Here is a 20,539-nt window from a genome sequence, read left to right as displayed (position 1 = left end):
TGCAGGTTACGGCTATTGAATTAGCACTTTTTTGTTGGTCTCAGGCTCTAATAATTTTGAACCTGAGTAACCCTTGGGACAAGCAGGTACAGACGACGAGAAAACAGTTTGCTTATAAGATCACACAATCGTTGCACCTGTTTACAGTGGGAACAAAAATAAATTACACGAAAGAAGGGAGATTAAGAACAATGATAGATTTTTTTAAGAAAGTAAATGCTAAAAAAAAAACCGACGAGGGTGGGATTCGAACCCACGCGGGGAAACCCCAATGGATTAGCAGTCCACCGCCTTAACCACTCGGCCACCTCGTCTGCTTTCATTAGCCTTCGTTACTTCTAAGCACACCTGTTGTAAACATCCCAAAAGTTTGGTGCATTAAGATGAAATATTTAAATTTTAGAGACAGGATGAAACAAGCATATGTGGAGTATCTTCGGAGCCTAGTAAGATTCTATTCTCTGATTCTTGTAATTCTCATACTGTTGTATGAGATATGTATTTTACTACCAACATACTGTCTCATGTTGGTAGTAAAATATAAATATTTAACAGAAGCAGAGTGTTCATTAGCATTCAGAATTATTCTATTCTGCCAAAAACTGATCGCAGTAGCCTGAGATGTTGCAAATTTCAAAGCAGGAATAGTTGAAATAATTATTTTATCTCCATTTAAGTTAAAAATAATAGAAAAACAGATCAATTGCATAAGAATCTGCATAATTAAAACAAAGTACTGTAAGAGTAATAGTATTAGCCATATAGTGTAAGGAGGCCACAGGCTTTTATATTTTATTTTATTTTCTGTTTATACTCCGGCACGACAACCAAGTCAGTAGAGTTTACAATAAATCGTTAATACAAATATTTATCGTATTTAGTAGTCGCGGGCTTGAATCCCGGTCCACTCAAGGAACGGGTGCTATGCACTCTCGCTCCTGACCACTCGACTACGTCAGTTTTGCTGCACTGGCAAGAAAAAGGGGAAAAAAAAACACCAATTAGGTAAGAAAACAAATTATATGATTCCCTCCTAACACAGATAACTGTCCAGTTCAGCTTTGAATTCATTCAAACTTTCAGCCTCAACTACCTGCGAGGACAACTTGTTCCCTCGCAGGCATTTTCAATCAGCAACTCGCTTGCTGAAAGAAAGCTTGTAGTTAAATTTACACAGTAACAAATTTTCAGTTAATAGACACGTTGTATGAAAGATGAAGACGGAGAAAAATCATACAAATAAATTCAAAAATAATTTAGCAGAGCGTGGTTTCGATCCACGGACCTCTGGGTTATGGGCCCAGCACGCTTCCACTGCGCCACTCTGCTACATGCAATGCATGGAACACCTGATGTATATAATATAGGCCCATGACGATTTTCCTTTTCAATGTTTCGGTACCTCACTTAAGGTAGTGAAGAAAGAAAAAGTCTTCGGGGTAATTGTATAATCCGACATAAAGTTTTGTGAGTAGTGTGTAGACAGGTTGCTAGGCCAATTCATGGTTAGCGCGAATTTCGATCACTGTATACAGCTCCGAAAACCTAATTTAGGAAAGATATGGATGTGCTGAAACGGGTGCAAAGAGGAGCAGACAGAGACATAAAATTAGACAGAGACATAAAAGGATATATATCCTTACTAAAAAAAAAGACTAGTTCTCTAAATTGCTCCGCCAAGAAACCAGGCATCTGCGAGGAGACTTGATTGAAGTGTTTACGGCCTTAAATTAATTGCAAATTAAATGCTGATGGCATCCTAACTCCAGGTCGGATGACACATACACACGCACATAAACTGAAAATGGTGAAGGATGGATGTAGCATACATGTGAGAAAATTTGCTTGCTCTGCTTGAATCAAGAGAATAACTATTTCTTGGAGCAAACATCGATTGGTGTTGTGAGTGGGTATTTTGAGTGAATAAATTTAGGGGCTGCAAGAATTAAGAGATGGGAAAAGCACTGATGATGTTGGTTGTTCATTTGTTTTTGGCCATAATAACTCAGAGATCCGTAGACTGACATTACGCACCTGAGGTAATGAGATTTATTTTTGTAATTTTTTTATTCATTTAAAAAAAATAACTAAATAAAATAGAAATAAATAAAATAAACATTTTATAATACCGAAATATTAAAAAGGGCGATCTGGCGGTCATATTTTAATCTGTTTTGAGACCAAAAGGATTTAAACTGCACAGATAATGTAATGGTCTGAATTCACACAGCATAACAAACTGGCTTATGCAACGAGTTACCATTCCATTGCACTATTTCCAAATAGCTTGCCTCTCCAAAATTTTAAATGGCCATTTGTTTAAAAGATAAGGCTGCTATGAGAACCTGTTTCAGGACTAACTGGACGCTCATTAGATAATAGGTGATCTCTAGTGACAACACGCAGACAGAAACGGTTGTTCAGAAGTTTTTAGAAGGGAGCTTGGGCATTGCAGGTCATATCTGAAATCAGTTTTCAAAACTGTAATATAGCTGAAGCTATCCCCTGAGTTCTAGCCTCGTTTTTCTTTCGAGGTATTTTTCTTTTTCACAATGTTGTTGGGGTTATCTGTCTAAAGAGAGGTTAGGATGGTTTTTCTCTGGCGGATATTCCAGTTCTTCGTGCAGCAGACAGAAAATGACGCGCTAAAATACCTACAACAACATTAACTGTCGAAAGTAGTGCAATAGCAGCGCAACGCTTTACCAAGGCAAGTTCAGCTGTAACCATTAAAACCATAGCATTATCGACGCATTTCAAATCTGACTGTTCACAAAAACAGACTAAAGCACGAGATAATCATTATGAATGGTTACAGATGTAAATAAATTCAGTTGTTTGTGATTAATCTAGGCCTGACGTAACCGAGTGGTCAGGAGCGCGAGTGCAGCAGCACACGCTCTTTGAGTGGACCAGGGTTCAAGCCCTTGACTGCTAATTACGATTAACGTTTGTATTTGTATTTGTGATTAATCTTTATTGATATGTGCTCCTCGGAAACTGCCTACACTAAGTATACCTCTCTAAAACACGAACAATTTGAAAATCCGGTGTCTCTCAATCCCCGAGCATGCCGAATTTGAAAGAGTTTAGGGAACGCATCCTGTAGCTATTCACCACATTTAAAAGAAAATTATAAGTGTCTTGTCTAAGGGGAACTTGTCTAACTTTGCTGAATTATTTAAAGGTAGGAACGGTGATTAACAACCGGAACCAGGCAATTCAGTTGCACAAATGGCCTGAAAAACAGCGATTATAGCTTAATGCTTCTAAAGGTAAGAATCTGTACCTAGGCAATAGAAATCTAGAGGCTTCAAGCTGAATAGATATAAAATGATTCGGATCGATTGAAAATGACTTACAAGTTACGTTTCAGAGGTTCATGAAATTTTCCATACAGCGTAAACTGGTAATTAGAAAAGCACATGGTATCCTGTCTTCATATAGACTATCAAAATGACCTGTCTATCATATAGACTGGATACCATAGACCTTTACGAATTGAGAAAAGGAAGTAAGTTATTATTCCTGTGTATATGAAGAGCGCAACCTTAATAACAACCGCCGACAGTATAATTATCAGTTGTGGACGTAGACTGAGGACAGCTAATCTTTTAATCCGATACCACGTACACTCTTCTCCGTTTACGGATAGCTAAATGAAACGTCTAGCTATAAAAAAAAAAAAGAAATGTTTAATATCGGAAAATTTTATAGCAGCGGAGAAAAAAATAAAAAAAGAAATCTTTTTAAAAAGAATCAGCAGAGCATGGTTTCGACCCACGGACCTCTGGGTTATAGCCTAGCACGCTTCCGCTGCGCCACGTTGACAGAGGCATGATTTATACAAATTATTTAATACAAATTACCTGAAACGTTCTCGAAAGTTATAGAAAGCTCCCGAAGGCTGTGGAAATCTCCCGAATGTTCTAGGGAAAAAATAATAGACACATAATATAACATTAGCATTGGCAGAGCCATATGATGCAAGAAGCAAGCTTATACAGCATTAGCCAAAAAAATAAAAATAAAAATTCCCATTTCACACATCCATTCGCTTTAAACGTTTGTCCAGCTCATCCTTGAATTTGTTTAAGCTATCAACTTCCAAACGACAGATGGAAGTTTGTTCTAGCAATCAACTACCCGCTGGCTAAAGGCAAATTTCAGTACATCTATTCGGCAACTGTCTTTCCTCGATTTAAATTTATGCCTCCTCAGATACGTAATTTGGGCAAGAGGGAGAATCCCATCAGAATTGAACCTGCTCAAACCATTTAAGGCCTTATACACCTCAATCAGATCACCTCACAGGTGCCTAGTCTCTAGATGCCGCAATAAGAGGACCTCTTCGTTCCCCTCACCAATTTCGTTGCCCTTCTCTGTATTCGTTCCAGCAGATCTACGTCCTTCCTAAAATGAGGCCTCCGGACCCGTACGCCGTATTCAAGGTGTGGCCTGATCATTGACTTATAAAAGGAGTTAATCACCTCCTTATCCCTGCTAGCAAAGTTCCGGTATATCCTTAACATACCCCATGAGCTGCTCTGGCAGCGTGCATGCACTGTTCAGAAAAATTCATATCTGACTGCACAATTACCTCCCAGGTCTCTTTCATTCTCCACTATCATGAGTGTAACACACCCTGTGGTTACTGATACCCATATGCAGTACTTTGCATTTGTCAATGTTAAACTTCAGTTGCCTCTTCTCAGCCCACCTGTCAGTTACCAGTTATCAGTTAAAACGTTGTCTCTTTTATATAAATGGAGTTAAAAGAGACAACGTTTTAAACTTGGACGAGACAGTGTTCAAGATGCGCCCCGCAGTGAGAAGCTTGTATTGATACCTGCAAATGTGGATTCTACTCATGACATGATATTGACAGACCGCAGAATAACAGGTGATGCCATCTGTTTGAAAGTAGTGCAGTACCAGCGCAAGTCTTTGTGAAGACAAAGTTTGTTCTGCTGTTTGCAACACCTTTGCGTTGACTAGACAGTTTAAACCGCGCTCTGATAAAAATTTTTTATTTGTTTACATTATGCTTTTTTAAGTTTTTTTTTATATTTTCTTTCTTTCACATAATCAATGGGGCAAGTATGGAACAGCAGACGAACACAAAGCACAGCATACCATCTAATATTTTATAGATGGTAAAAACAGCAGCATTAACTGAAGATATCGCATCAACTTTAAGCAAATAACCAACAGAACAAACACCAACAACATTTTACATGTTCTACTTTTAATCTCGTTGCACGAACGAGACACGTTGCACATCAGTTCATGTGTGACATCCTCCCTTCCCTCGGCAACAAGTCATATACGGTACACTGCAAAAAACGCACACATAAACAGTATCAAAAATTCAGCATTCCATTTCAGCTCAATTGCAAAGAATCTTCACTATTCTTTACATTTTTTACCAACAAAGAAGAGTAGGATCGCCGTCCACCGGGTGGAAAAGACCCGAGTTCGAGTCTGAGTTAGTCGGTCGGGATTAGTCGGTGTCAAGAGAGGGGTAGCATGGTTTTTGTTCCTGAAAAATCGGGTTTTTCGTCCATCAAAAAGAAAATCGACCTCAGAACACATGCAATTTACTGACAATATACACGGAATAATATGGCCTTAGTTGCTGATACTCCTAAAATCCTATTGCAACAAAAACAACAAACAAAAAAATAAGAAGACATTCCCACCAACGAAAACTCCAATAATACTAAAGCCGAAGGGTAGGAGGGGTTCAAAGTTTTTAGCCCAATATATATCGCAAAGGTTTTCACGAAACACAATATGTCCAATCTGTGCTGTGACTCTTTTTGTGCGTTCATAGAAAATTTCTGGTTTGTAACTATACTGTTCTCCTTTACAAATGGCGTTGAAGTGGAAGGTGAATAAAGATGGCGACTTCTGAGAGAATCAAGTACCATGCAGTCATTGAGTACCTTCATTTAAAGGGAGTGTCGCCGAAATAAAATCACGATCATATGCATAATCATTAGAGGAATCTTGTCATTCATAAGGCAGCAAAGTCGAAACCTAGGTTAAGGAATTTAAACTTGGACGAGACAGTGTTCAAGATGCGCCCCGCAGTGAGAAGCTTGTATTGATACCTGCAAATGTGGATTCTACTCATGACATGATATTGACAGATCGCAGAATAACAATGAAGAGAATTAAGACAATATTCAACGTGTCCAATGAGCTAGCTCACGATATTGCGGTAAATGTTTTAGGAATGAAGAGGGTTCCTTCGAGGAGGATCCCTACAGCACTAAATGCAGATCAGTCGCGGAAAAGAATAGTTGTCATGATATTATGAATCATTTTGAAGTTAATGAAGCTCAGTTTTCGAGCCGGGATATCACTCGTATATAAGAGAGGTGAGGTGAGTTGAATAAGAATGTCGGACATCGGTCTCTCATTCCTTTTTTTTAATATGAGTTTATTGTCCCATTCAAAAAACATTTAGAATTTAAGAGAAATATGTTCAGTAAATGGCCATTTTATTAGGTATATCTACTAATAGCGAGTGGCTCCCCTTTAGCAGTCAGAAGAGCCTGAATTAATTGTACAGCGTGATTCAAAAGTCTCCATACATAGGGAATAATGTTTCTTTTTTTTCTGTTTTTTGGGTATCTCTCTAAAATGCCTTTGTAATATAAAGGATGATTCCTAACCCCTAAACTCCTATTAATATTAAACATATTATTGCGAAAGTGTAATATCTCAACCAGCGGTGCTTTGCTGATCGTCCATTTGACCGGGAATAGACATAGGCTTGAAATAGTTTACAGTATATTCGCACTAGTAAGAGGTTCAACAGTGGGACGGGCGAAGAAACCTTTAGCGTCGCAAGTGATATTCGTGATCCAAAGAACGTAACATCAACGAGAATTATTTCTCGTTGATATTATAATAATATTTAACTTGCGCAGGCAAGATCACGTGTCTCCGTTATGTATCCCTTGTACGCCTTTCTGGACAATCAGATTGCATACAAGTTGATTCTTTGGAAGAAATAGGGGGACTTAGTAACAAAAATAAGAGAACGAAGATCAGAAAGTGAAATGTATTTTTTATGTTAATAAATGGAAAAAGTGAAAAGAAAGTAAAGAACATTAGAGAAATCAAATTGAACATTTTGTATACTAATCGAAAAGAAGAAAAAAACAATCTGTCAGGAGTGGGATTCGAACCCACGCCCACATACGTGGACCAGAAATCACAGCCACATACGGTGGAAGGAAGAAACCTTGAGTCTGGCGCCTTAGACCGCTCGGCCATCCTGACAACACAAGTTGCTTTCTGTTCTCTTAACAGATAAATGTCTGAAAAGAAAAGTGGTAAGCAAATAGGATTACATGCTCAACCCCATTGAGTTAAGGTTAGTTGTTCTCAACCTTTTTTTCTTTTTGCCAAACCCTAGAATAATTGTAGAGAATACAGCAAACCTTTTAATAGTTAATTTAGTTTTAAAATTAACCAACTGCTTCAACGCACTGAATTTATTAAAATTAGACCTTATGTAAGACATAAGATGTTTAAAATTACAATGTGTAATTGTAGTAATATTAAAATGTAATTCTTTAAACATAATACAGTACTATCAAAAACCTTTACTATAAAAGAAAAACCAGTCCTATACTAAAACGACGCACGTGGTTATGTTTAAAAGCAAATATTTTATCACGAAAATAAAACGGCAAATGAATGTTACAATTAAGGAGTTATACTTGATAAGATGAGATTCTACAAATTACAAGGATGGCCAATCATTTCAAATAAATGAATTCATAAAAATAAGTAAGAAACAAAGTTTCTGGTGTGCTGTGGCATTTGCTGTAGTTCGCACCTCGAGAAACACAGAACTTTTTTTGCTGCAGGTTTTTTTTGTAGGTCTGAGGTTCTAATAATTTTGTACTTTGGGTTAAAGAGGTACAGACGAGAAGAAAGCAGTTTGCTTATAAGATCACACAATCAGTTCATCTGTTTACAGTGATTTTTGGTGGGAACAAAAATAAATTTCAAGAAAGAAAGAGATTAAGAACAATGATAGATTTTTAAAAAAAAAGTTAAGGATTTAAAAATGATACGACGAGGATGGGATTCGAACCCACGCGGGGAAACCCCAATGGATTAGCAGTCCACCGCCTTAACCACTCGGCCACCTCGTCTGCTACGCTGATCTTTCGTTCGTTCTCAGCACACCTTCTGACAACTTCCCAAAAGTTTGGTGCCTGAACTACATGAACGAACAACAAGGTGCAATATTTCGTTAAACTTTAAGAAGACAGGATGAGACAAGCTTATGTGGAGTATCTTCAGAGCCTAGTAAGATTATATTCTCTGATTCTCGAAATTCTCATAATGTTGATAATAAAATGTAAACATTTAACAACAGCAGAGTATACATTATAAACATATATTATATACATAGAAGACCTCTGAAAACCAGGAGAAAACCAGTTGTAATCATCCTTCTAAACTAAGCGGGGCTCTGCTGTAGTCACCTTTCCTCTTCAAAAGCATCTCGAGGGATGCGTGATTACTCTTCCTATGATTAAAGCCGGCCCCTTTCAAAATCGGCCATGTGGTAGGCAATGGCATTCCACCACATTACCTGATGCCACATAGACCATAATAAAACCACCTCCAAAAACTGCTGTTAAAGGAAAACAAGCAACTAGGTGGAAGTATGGGATCAGTGAACTTTTGGGCGTGACATTTTGCGATGCCACTCGTATAGCACATGATCAATGCAGTCTGGGGAATTTTTTGGTGGCCACAACAGCTCCTCAAGGAACTATGTCACTGGAAGAAGAAGAAGAAGAAGAAGAAGAAGAGAGTGTTCATTAGCATTCAGGATTACTCTATTTTTCCAAAAACTGATCGCAGTAGCCCGAGATGTTGCAAATTGCCAAGAAGGAATAGTTGAAATAATTATTTTATCTCAATTTAAGTTAAAAGTAACAACAACAACAAAAAAAAAATCAATTACATAAGAATCTGCATAATTAAAATAAAGTACTATAAGAGTAATAGTAACAGCATTAGCCATATAGTGAAAGGAGGCCACAGGCTTTTCCTGGACTCGCAAGAAAAAAAAAAAAAAAAAAAAAACCCACCAAGTAGGTAAGAAACCACAAATCATATGCTTTCCTCCTTACACAGGTAACGATCCAGTTGAGCTTTGAATTCATTCACACGTTCAGCCTCAGATACCTGCGAGGGCAACTTCTTCCAGCAATCAACAACTCGTTTGCTGAAAGAAAACGTGTAGTCAAATTGACACAGTAATAAATTTTCAATTCATAAGTTGTACGAAAGATGAAGACGGAGAAAAATCATACAAATAAATTCAAAAATAATTTAGCAGAGCGTGGTTTCGATCCACGGACCTCTGGGTCCGTGGATCGAAACCACGGTTATGGGCCCAGCACACTTCCACTGCGCCACTCTGCTACATGCAATGCATGGAACACCTGATGTATATAATATAGGCCCATGACGATTTTCCTTTTCAATGTTTCGGTACCTGACTTAAGGTAGTGAAGAAAGAAAAAGGCTTCGGGGTAATTGTAAAATCTGACATAAAGTTTTGTGAGCAGTGTGTAGACAGGTTGCTAGAAGAGTTCATGGGAGTTCTTTCAACGACGTACAGGAATTTTGCCAGGAGGAACAGAAAGGTAATTATTTTTATAAGGCAATGGTTAGCGAGCATCTCGAGTATTGCGCCCAACTCCGAAAACCTAATTTAGGAAACAAGCGGAAGGGCTGAAACGGGTGCAGATAGGTGCGACAAATTAGTGAAAGATACAAAAGGATATCCTTACCAAAAAGGCTGCAGTTCTGCAAGTTATGCCGCCAAGAAACTAGCCATCTGCAAGGAGACTCGATTTAAGTATTTACGGCCTTAAATTAATTGAGTAAATTAAATGCTGATGGCATCCTAACTCCAGGTCGATGACACACACACGTAAAGGTACATAAACTGAAAATAGTGAAGGACAAATGCATCATAGATGTGAGAAAATATGCTTGTATCAAGAGAATAGCTGATCGTTGGAGCAAACATCGATTGGTGTTGTGAGAGGCTAGTTTGAGTGAATCAATTGAAGGACTACATGCATTATTCTTAGAGGATGGGAAAAGCACGGATGATGCGGGGTCTTTCTTCTTTTTTTCTGACGATATATATGTTTGCTTCCTTTTATCATTTTCCACGAGTATTGTTGACAATACTAGACGAGTTATGAGTTACCACACCATTGCACTATTTTCAAGTAGCTAGCGTCTCCAAAATTTTAATACTATTGACAGTCAATGCCAGATTTCTTCCTGGGGGAGGATAATGATTGGAATGTGGTGCCTTACACATTCGGCATTGCGATTTTCCAAGTTAGATATTAAATTTGCACATACTCGATGAGAGACACTGTCCCCAATTACCATATAAAGATGATCATAAAAAGTAATAATGAATACATAACCGCCTGATGGAAACAGAAAAGATTAAAGAACACCCTGTAACTGCCTCTTCTTCTCTCATTTAAGCCAATCATTTTTCGGCTAAACCTCATTAATATATTATTTAAAAGAAAATTCGTGTCGAAATGGCTTTCTTATATCGCATGAGTGAACTGCACAATGATCATTTGTAAAATAGCACACCACCAGTAAAGAGTAGCGAAGTGGAAGCTCATTATTCTCAGATCTGTAGATTGATTTCACTCTCTCTGGTAATAAGATTTATTTATTCATTTTCAGACACTTTCATATCCGTAAAGTGACTTTAAAGTGCACGTACGTCCGCCGATAGAATAATAAACTGTGTAAAATCCTGCACTTTAAATTTCAGCAGTTTTAGCAAAAATAAAATAATAAAATAAGAATAAATAAATAAAATAAACATTTTGCAACAGCGAAAAGGTGACCCAGTGGTCATATTTTAATCTGTTTGGAGAACAGAAGGAGGAGAGTAACCTGCTCTTCAGTTGTACGGCTGTGTGTCTTTGTTGCTCCGGTTAATCAGTTAAATTAACAGAATTATGCTTAGGTTTATATGATGATTTTGATGTTGGTGTATTCCTAATTTGACGCTGAACAAGAGGATATCCATTGTGTGGCGACCTGGACATCCAGGTATTTATTATTTATAGTTTTCTCATACTGCAAAATTTGCAAAAATGTACTTTCTGTCTCAAGACATACTGAAGTGAATGTTTCGCGTTGGACCTAAAGAGGCTCGGGAAGCAGCGACGGAAAGTATGGCAGTTTCCCCTCTGTAAGGAAGAAAATCATATGCATTCACTAGGAACAACTGGTGAAATTTTTAACAACGACGTTAACCAAATTTTGGATTCACCTGAGCACAGGACCCAACTCGAACCTGAGGTAGACACGGAAAACAGCTGCACATGTGGAATTGACCCCTGACTCATTACTGGCAGAACAAAATGGCCTTTCGGATCTCATCATGCAAAAATCTAGTAGCTCCCAACAGGATAACATCCTATCAACAGAGATCTCCGCAATAGTTAATCAAACATCACTCGGACACAGTCCACTCTTTGTCTCACTCCTCACAAATACCGACACAACTCTATGTATGAAGCTATCCCCAATTCATAATATCCTCGGACACCTACTGCTTGAAAACAAGCGACTACGAGAAATCAATGAATGCATACACAAAACATTGGAGGTGTTGGGGAAAAAACTTTGATGACCTGAAGCAATCTGTTTGTGGTCTTGCTGTTCAAACTAACCATCATGAGCAGCATCCTCCGGACGGACACTTTCACGCGAAACCGAGAGCTCCTACCCAAACCACCCCATCTTTATTACCACATGACCCCTCTCCATCCCCCATTCTTACAATATGTGAGTCTGAAGTTGTGTGCCCTGAACGCAGCACTAGACCAGTATATGCTGAAATCACAGCAGATGCCAACGGATTCTCAGGAAATATTGCCTCCCAGAAGATCCAAAGAAGTCATCGGGAGCAGAACCTGCAAAATTGCACCTATTCGCGACACAAAACTCACATATGGGGTCCTCGCGCTCGAAACCGGATAATGCTTTGGTCCTGAAGTACATCGCAATTGTGGCTCCACCTCAAACAACGTGAGAGGTAACCATTATACAGGGACTACGATTGTATCTAATGTAAAGACCCATAGAGACACTACAACGTATGCAATGATTGCAAGCCAACGACCAAAAGAACAAAGAACACTGACCGTAATCCAACTCTTAAGGAACTGAGCCCCAATCTTAAAGTTATTGGAACCAATTTGCACTTCAGCAAGATGCAAATTGCGAACACTGGAACGATGGACAAGCGGATGCGTAATGTCTTCATTAGTAGGCTCTCCCCTGCTACCACAGCTGATGATGTGGAACACCTTCTCGCTGCATTCAAAATGAATGGTGGAGTCTCCAAGCTATCCACGAAATATCCAACCTACTACGGCTCCTTTAAGATCGATGTAGCTGATGCAGATTTGGGAGCACTCTTCAATCCTGAAATCTGGCCTGTTGGAGCTCTTGTTATGCCATATCTTGGGCATAAAGGGCAGCGATATAGAAGTAATGGAAAGGACTCCCACCAATGTTACCCTGATTCATAGCAATCCTAGATCTCGTTACAGCAACAAGAACAACAGACACAGAACACCAATATGCTAATCCCTGTGCTCGTCAGTCCTAGACACCTCCCACTGAATCGAGTAGTAGTGCCATGTCAGAGACCACCAGTCCGCATCAAAGTACCTAGAGTACCTGCCTGCACCATCTTTTATCAGAATGTGCGTAGTCTTAGGAACAAGCTTGACACTGGAGAAAATTCTGCTCCCTGGTTATTTTGACCTGCTCGCCATCACCGAAACCTGACTCAATTATGATCAAGAATTCCTAGCGGCAGCTGCCACAGCTGACTATGGGGTCATATTCACATCTCGGATTGCATGCAAGGGTGGAGGCATCCCAATATTCTACAAGAAATCCCCTTTCAAGCTATTGGATAATAAATCCAGTAACTCCCCTAATTATAAAGCAATCCTCGTTACGTTAGGATACAACTTCGTGACGTTTGACGTCTGTTTGGTGTATATACCCCCAACGCCTTCCCAGCAAATAATCCTTGAAGTTTCCAACTGGTTAATCAATCAGCTGCATCCCACAGCTTCTCACTTAGTTTGTGGTGATTTCAATTTACCTCCTCAGCTATCTAATCTGAAAAAGGATCTTCTGGCACACTTGAGATGTGCTGACCTACAACTTATTAATGAAGCTCCAACCAGGGGGAATAACCTCTTAGATCTAGTTCTAACCTACATCCCTTGCACCCTTGATTACATTGCAGAAACGTCGTTTGATTCTGATCATGTCCCAATACATGTGACTGCATATCTGCCAGCCCCAAATCAGAACCCACAAGGACAACAAAAAAGGTTTACATCACTAGCCCCAACTTACTTGATGTAGATAAGTGCATCAGAGCCGCCTCTTTAATTCCCTGGGTGGCCTTAGAGATTTGTGACCCAAACTAGCTGTGAACATTCCCACAAACTGGATCAACACGGTTGCCAAATATGCTGCCTCTAAAAAAATCACAATCAGTCCATATACAAGACTTTGGTGGAATTCTGACCTCAAAATGAGTTTCCAGCTGAAGCAACAGCTCCATCGTACATGGAAACAGTCGCAAAATATCAATGATCGCATCGTTTATTCAAGGGCACGGGCTCAATTTAATCGCCTGAAATCTGAGGCAATCAAATTATACGTTAACCGTGATCTGGCTAAAGGAAAAATTCCATACAAGAAAGTGAACCTTCATTTTCCTTTGCAACTTGATCCTGAATTGTGGCTCGATTTCGTCACAAGATTTAACCGTAATCCTATGCCAAACTCAGATCTGGCTCTACTTACAGAGCCCACCCAGCAAGAAGTGTTGAGCACCATTCAGATCACAAAACAACAGCTGTTCGTAGCCATCAATTTACCTGCCTCGGTGATGATGGAGTTTCCCAGTTCATGCTCAGATGCCTAAGTCCGTACATTATTCAGCCACTTTTAATTATCTTCAACCAGTTACTCTCGAACCAGATTTTCCCACAGCAATGGAAAAACTATCTCATCAAACCTTTAGCCAAAGTTCAGTCGCCATCGAAACCTAAACTCTTCCGACCCATCTCCAACTCTTCCAGCCTGCTGAAGCTCCTGTAGAAGACCTTACTCCCCATCCTCACCAAGCAGATCTTGCCCAGTAACCCAGCCCAAATTCACTCCCTTCCAAACAGATCAACGATCACCAATCTGCTAGCGACCACGAATACTATCTTGTCAGCATTCGAGAAAAGGCACGAACTAGCTGTTACTTATTTAGACATTGAGGCTGCATTTGATGCCGTCCAAGTAAACCAACTACTCACTCTCCTGGAATGCCACTTCCAGATCACAGGGAACATATTATGCTTTCTCTCCTCTCTTCTACATAACCGAGTTATAAAGCTTCATACAGGAGATCGCACCCTTACTAGATCCGTCATCGCAGGAGTCCCACAAGGAGGGGTCCTTTCGGGCCTTCTGTTTTCATCTATTATCTTCCCACTGGCTGCACATTGTCGATGTCTACTGAGCTATGCGGATGATATCAAGATACTCATTCCCATCATCCCTGGTCAAGACCTTGATCTGGTAAAAGTGGAAATAAACAACACTCACTGCAGTCACATCTTACCTCTGCCAGTTTGGGCTCAAGATCAATCCTGCTAAGTCCGAATTCATGGTATATTCATTGAAGCAAACTCCTTCTTTCCAGCCTTCTGCCGGCAACACCCTCATCCCAATTGTATCCAGCCATCATGATCTGGGCGTTGTACTCGACTCCAAACTTCGATTCAACGCCCACATAGACATGCTCTTCGCACGTGCTTCAAGACTCCGGTGGATAGCAAAACAGCATCTTCTTTATATCACAGATAAAAAGACAACCGTGAGGTACATAAGAACCGTTATCTTTCAACCTTTACTCTATGCTGCTTAAAATTTGGGCGTCAGCGGCATCGCCAATAAAGAAACCACTCTTTTCCACAGAATTCTGGCTCTTAAAGTGGGCCAACAGGAAGCACAACCTTCCAGCTCCGATTCGCACCACGCAGCTTGCCGACTCTCTCGGGATTCCACGGATTCCCACCTTAGTCGACGACCAACGCCTCCTAGCAACAGTCAAGATGATAACAGGCATAACTGCAACACCTTCATCCTGGGATACCTGTGGCTGGAGGATTCCCCCTGCTGCCCTTAGGGCCAATCCCGAGCTCTACTCGCATTCAGCACGACTCCATCTCTCGGACAGGTTCCTCTCTCAGTAGATGCTCAAGCAAACCCAGGCACTTGACGCCGACATGAACAAATCGCTGTTGACCGGACTTACCGGAAAAAAATTGACTAGTAGGACTAATCAACAATGACTGATGTGTACCTTGCATCTGTTCCTGTCTGATTGAGGTGGTGATCTTATCTCGATGTTAAGCCAGCTCAATCAGACTTAACTCTCGTAAGGAGTTCTCTCCTTTGTATTAAAATATGTTTTCGTTTGTAAAATTACCTTTTTTATAAATAATTGTTCGATTTTCCCAGAAGTTTCGGGAGGCTATAAACCCCTGGCTTTTTGGCCGTGAAGGACAATAAAGATTATCTCTCTCTCTCTCTCTCTCTCTCTCTCTCTCTCTCTCTCTCTCTCTCTCTCTCTCTCTCTCTCTCTCTCTCTCTCTCTCTCTCTCTCTCTCTCTCTCTCTCTATTTAAACTGAACATGTAATGCAATGGTCTGAATTCACTTAGTAGAACAAACTGGCGAGTTACCATGCCATTGCACTATTTTCAAATAGCTAGCCTCTCCAAAAGCTGAGCCTCTCCAAAGATGAGCCTTTTTCAGGAACAACCGGTCCCTCATTTGACAGAAAGTGATCTTCAGGGCAACACGCAGACAAAAACAGTTGTTCACAGGTTTTTAGGTGTGAGCTTGCTCACATCTGAAATCAGTTTTCAAAGCTGTAACAGAGCTGAAGCTATCCGCTGAGTTCTAATCTCATCTTTAATGATACGAGGAATTTTTATTTATCTTTTCACAACGTGGCGGGTTTGTCGGTCTAAGCGAGGTTAACACGATTTTTCTCTGTCAGCCAGGTATTCGATTTTTTCGACCAGCAGAGCAAATAATGTGACAAAATCCCAACAACAACTTACGATGCTTCCTTTCATCATTTTCCAGTAGTAATCGTTTTCGAGCTTGCTTCCTTTCATCATTTTCGACATGTAATAGTGACAATACTAGACGAAACGAAGTTGACAATACTGTTGAAAGTAGTGCAATAGCAGCACAACTCTTTACAAAGACAAGTTTGTTTATCTGCAAGAATTAAAACCATTGCATTCTCCAGAGAGATAGAGATATATCTAAAACAGCAGCAAGATTAATGGAATTCCCAGAAGTAAAAGGGCTATACATAATGAACGGCTTGATTTTGTAAAAACAAAAAGAGAACAACGTAAATGGAATAAAAAAAAAAAACATGGAGAAGCCTCAATGGTCTAGTCTTCAATGAAATACAGAAGTTGCAATAAAAAACACTGCTTTCAAAATAAGGGATACAGGAAATTTATTGGAGGACCCTCTGCAAACTGATTGTGTCAATGACTGCTATGTATGTGTTTAGCTTCAAAGGGACGAAGGTCTCTATTTTGTTAATTGAGTGTATTCTATATGGTCGATTTGTCTCTTTATTGGACGTAAAACCAGAGATAACAATAGAGGAAAAACATGCAACTATTGTCTGAGATAAATTAAACGTTTTGAAAAAAGGTGTCTAAAATTTCCTCGGGTCATTGATGGAATTCGAATTCGAACCTTTTCCACCTGGAATCGGAAGGACGGTGATTATCTCCATCGTTGTTGTTGTTGTTGTTATTTGGTTTATAGGAGCATTAGCAACTAAGTCCATATTGCTCCGGGGATATGCGGCGGTCATTCCCTGACCTTTCCGCATCCTCCGTATTTGGTGGCCTCGGGCTCGAACCCCGGTCTAATCAAGAAGCTTGAAGTTACACTGCTGCTCCTTCCCACCTGACTACGGAGGCGCCATCTCCATCGTTGTACCGTGAGGGCTGTGTGACTGGAGAAAAGTATTTTCCTTGCAGAGGAAATTCAGGAATAAGACTTCCTAAAGCGGGAATACAAACAAGTCAATAGAACGAATTATTTTCAATTTAAAGATGACAAATATGATATTTTTCAGTGATTTTTCAAATGATGATGAAGTGCAATTTTTTGGAATCTACGTCACGATCTATACATATATATAGTTTCTAATTCTGCAATTTAACATCGCAATTTTTCTAATTTAGGACAATATTCTAACATAATTTTACAATATAATAAAGGATTATAATATTTCTGTTTGTTTCTATTTATTAAACAGAAATTAATGCCGCAGTTTAAAGTATACGCAGTTTTAGAAGTTGCCATCTACACTACAAACTCTTGGTTTAAGAAAGACAAGGTTGTTGGCACCAATAGTTGGGCTGGTGAAACTTATACGAAGTTAGAGAAAAAAGTTGGAGACAGTGGGTGACCTTGAACTACTAGTTGAATTTCTCCTCACTGTAACCAAAGGTCTGCTGGAATCAATTTTATCAGCATCTAATATGAATAACAAAACATTACTAACAGCGTTATCTCTATAGTTCAGTGGTAAGAGCACTGATCTTGTAAACCAGGAATCATGAATTCAATTTTTACTAGTACGTCGTTTCTCTTTTATTTTCTAAAAATTATCTTTGGTTGACGTTCACTCTACAGATATCGTTATGTAGAAAATGAATCCCAGTTGAAAATTAAATCAACTGAAAACTATTTTCATTTTAGCAGTCAGAAATTATTTTAAATATCTTCAACACCATTATTTCGGAAACAATCGAACCTAGAATATAGGAGATAATTTTCTTGCAGAAAGTAATTCAGTCATCGTAATAATAAGAGAAGGCTTCCACGTTTCTTCTTCACAGTAGAATGAAATTATATAGGACTCACCTGTTGCAATAGAGAAATCAAACTGAACAAGAAATATAACAGAAAAATGAAAAACAGAAAGTGAGAATTAAATTTCGCTTATCGGGTGATTTCAACGAGCGATTTACTTTCGACAAACAGCTAACTTGTTCTGCCGCACGTTAGCTATTTATTTGGCTCTTTTTGTTGGTCTGAGGCTCTAATAATTTTTACCTGCTTAATACTTCGTTTAAACAGGTACACACCACAAGGAAGCAGTATGCTTATACAAGACATCACACAGTCGATGCACCTGTGTACAGCGACTTTTCTGGGACCAGAAGTAAATTACAAAGCAAGGAGATTCAAAACAATGATAGATTTTTAAAAATAACCGACGAGGATGGGATTCGAACCCACGCGGGGAAACCCCAATGGATTAGCAGTCCATCGCCTTAACCACTCGGCCACCTCATCTGCTTTTTCATACCTTTGTTTCTTCTAAGCACGTCTTCTGTAAACATCTCAAGATGGAATATTTCGTTGAACTTTATGGAGACAGGATGAAACAAGCCTATGTGGACTATCTGCTGAGACTAATAAGATTATCTCTTCTAATTCTTGCAATACTCATACGGTTGGTAATAAAATATAAAATATAATTAGTTTTCAATAGTAAAGTATTCGTTACGTTCTGGATTGCTCTGTTCTGCTAAAAACTAATTGGAGTAGCCCCAGACGTTGCAAATTGCAAAGCAGAAATGGTTGAAATCATTATTTCCATTTCCATTTAAAGCCAATAGAAAAACAGAACATTATAGAAGCATCTGCATCATTAAAACAAAATGTATTAGTTTAAAGGAACACAAAAATTAAAATTTTCAAAAAAATAAAGAGACATAAAATTGCAGAAACACAAGTCATTCTAAGAATCTTTTACGATGAGAACCACGAAGAGCCATTTATGGAGTACTGGATTATGCGTTTACTCTGCTAGAATGGCGGCATGAAAATCGAGCTAAAAGATAAGGAGTGAAACTTATGTTTGTGACTTTTTTTTGTAAAAATACAATGAAACGTTTTCTTTATAAAGTTTTGGAAATGTATACATAACATGATAATGCCCACAGAAATTTGAGAATTATCATATTTAATGGCATAAAATAGTACGTCGGTTTTTCCTCCATGTTCTCATTTGGAACGTTACTGCAGTTCGCTTCTTCACAACAGAATAAAACGAAAGTTATTATCCCATTCTGCCTCTCCTCTCCATATACGGTATTTGTATAAAAACAATTCTTATTCCGTTTTTTATAGTTCTCTATCTCAGGGGAGTATTCATGGGGGGAGGAATATGCCCCCCTTAACCATGCGTATAAGTGTTCCTAGGTGTCTAACAAAAACACTCAAAAACCTGGTCGTCAAGTCCCACCACCTTTCGATGATATGATAGTGCTCTGTTTTGAAAACGTACTCAACACTACTTACAAATGTAGGCTGAAATAAAACGTTGAGTTTGACTAGTTAATAAACGACACTAGCCAATGTAATGTTTAACTCCCCTAATCGACTATCTCTCATGACCCGCTCAAATAAAATTCAGAAATATTTAACTCAAACCAGTTGTAGACTGCATCCATCACAGCATTTTCACTGTCGAATTTCGCAGTTTCAAGACCTTTTTCAGATTTGGAAATAGAAAGTAGTCCAATGGAGCCAAATCCGATAAGTATGGCGGTTGTTGTAATACTGCTTCAAATTCACAGTCACGTGATGTACACCAGCATTGTCTTCATTCAAGATGACTCTTTTGGACAATTTCCCGTGCTTTTTGAGCTTCAACAGCTCGTGCAAACGTCTCAGTAGGTTAAAATAATACTCGGCATTGATATTGTCACCTCGTTCCTGAAAATCAACCATTATCATTCCTTCTGTAGCTCAGAAGACGGATGCCATGACTTTCCCAGCAGATTCCTGCCTTCGGAACTCCCTTGCGGGGGGGGGTGTAGAAGAGAGTGATGGCATCCACATCTGCAGGTGAAGACAAAGTAACACAGCCTCCCACTACGGTGTGCATTTGTCTTGTCCACGTTCAATTTCTTCAACTCTGTTCAATGTTCCTCCTAAATTTTTTTGTTTTTCCTTTTAAATATATATAAAAAATTTCCATTCCGACTTAGAAAAATCTACGCATGCTACCAACGTATAATGAACGTAAACTCGTCTAGTACACGTGTGTTCCAGCATAAAGAGAATGTTAGAGTATAAACAAAATTACAAGCGCTTAGCAGAGCGTGGTTTCGATCCACGGACCTCTGGGTTATGGGCCCAGCACGCTTCCACTGCGCCACTCTGCTGCCTGTTACGGTCTTTCCCTTTTCATTTTTTTTTCTTAAATCTTAAGTTTTAAATTTTATAGATTAAGCTAAATTTTAAATTATTAGGCTGAAATTTATTTATATACAAAGAAAAATATT

At 39.1% G+C, this 20,539-nt stretch overlaps 4 non-coding genes across 4 annotated transcripts; all 4 read right to left on the bottom strand.

Moving 5' to 3' along the window:
• Nucleotides 1–232: 232 nt before the first annotated feature.
• TRNAS-GCU (transfer RNA serine (anticodon GCU)) lies at nt 233–314 on the bottom strand. Its single transcript has one exon. It is a non-coding gene; the product is annotated as a tRNA-Ser (tRNA).
• Nucleotides 315–7,181: 6,867 nt separating this feature from the next.
• TRNAL-CAA (transfer RNA leucine (anticodon CAA)) lies at nt 7,182–7,296 on the bottom strand. The gene is made up of 2 exons: nt 7,259–7,296; nt 7,182–7,227 (listed from the first exon to the last, which is right to left on the bottom strand). It is a non-coding gene; the product is annotated as a tRNA-Leu (tRNA).
• An 802-nt stretch (nt 7,297–8,098) lies between these two features.
• Nucleotides 8,099–8,180, bottom strand: TRNAS-GCU (transfer RNA serine (anticodon GCU)). The gene has a single exon. It is a non-coding gene; the product is annotated as a tRNA-Ser (tRNA).
• Nucleotides 8,181–18,457: 10,277 nt separating this feature from the next.
• Nucleotides 18,458–18,539, bottom strand: TRNAS-GCU (transfer RNA serine (anticodon GCU)). Its single transcript has one exon. It is a non-coding gene; the product is annotated as a tRNA-Ser (tRNA).
• Nucleotides 18,540–20,539: the final 2,000 nt, after the last annotated feature.

This window comes from Mastigoproctus giganteus, chromosome 3 (assembly GCF_048544385.1).
Source record: "Mastigoproctus giganteus isolate SK-2022 chromosome 3, ASM4854438v1, whole genome shotgun sequence".
NCBI classification, from domain to species: domain Eukaryota; kingdom Metazoa; phylum Arthropoda; class Arachnida; order Uropygi; family Thelyphonidae; genus Mastigoproctus; species Mastigoproctus giganteus.
The sequence above is the reverse complement of the archived record's forward strand: the minus strand, read 5'-3'. Positions and strand labels throughout refer to the sequence as shown.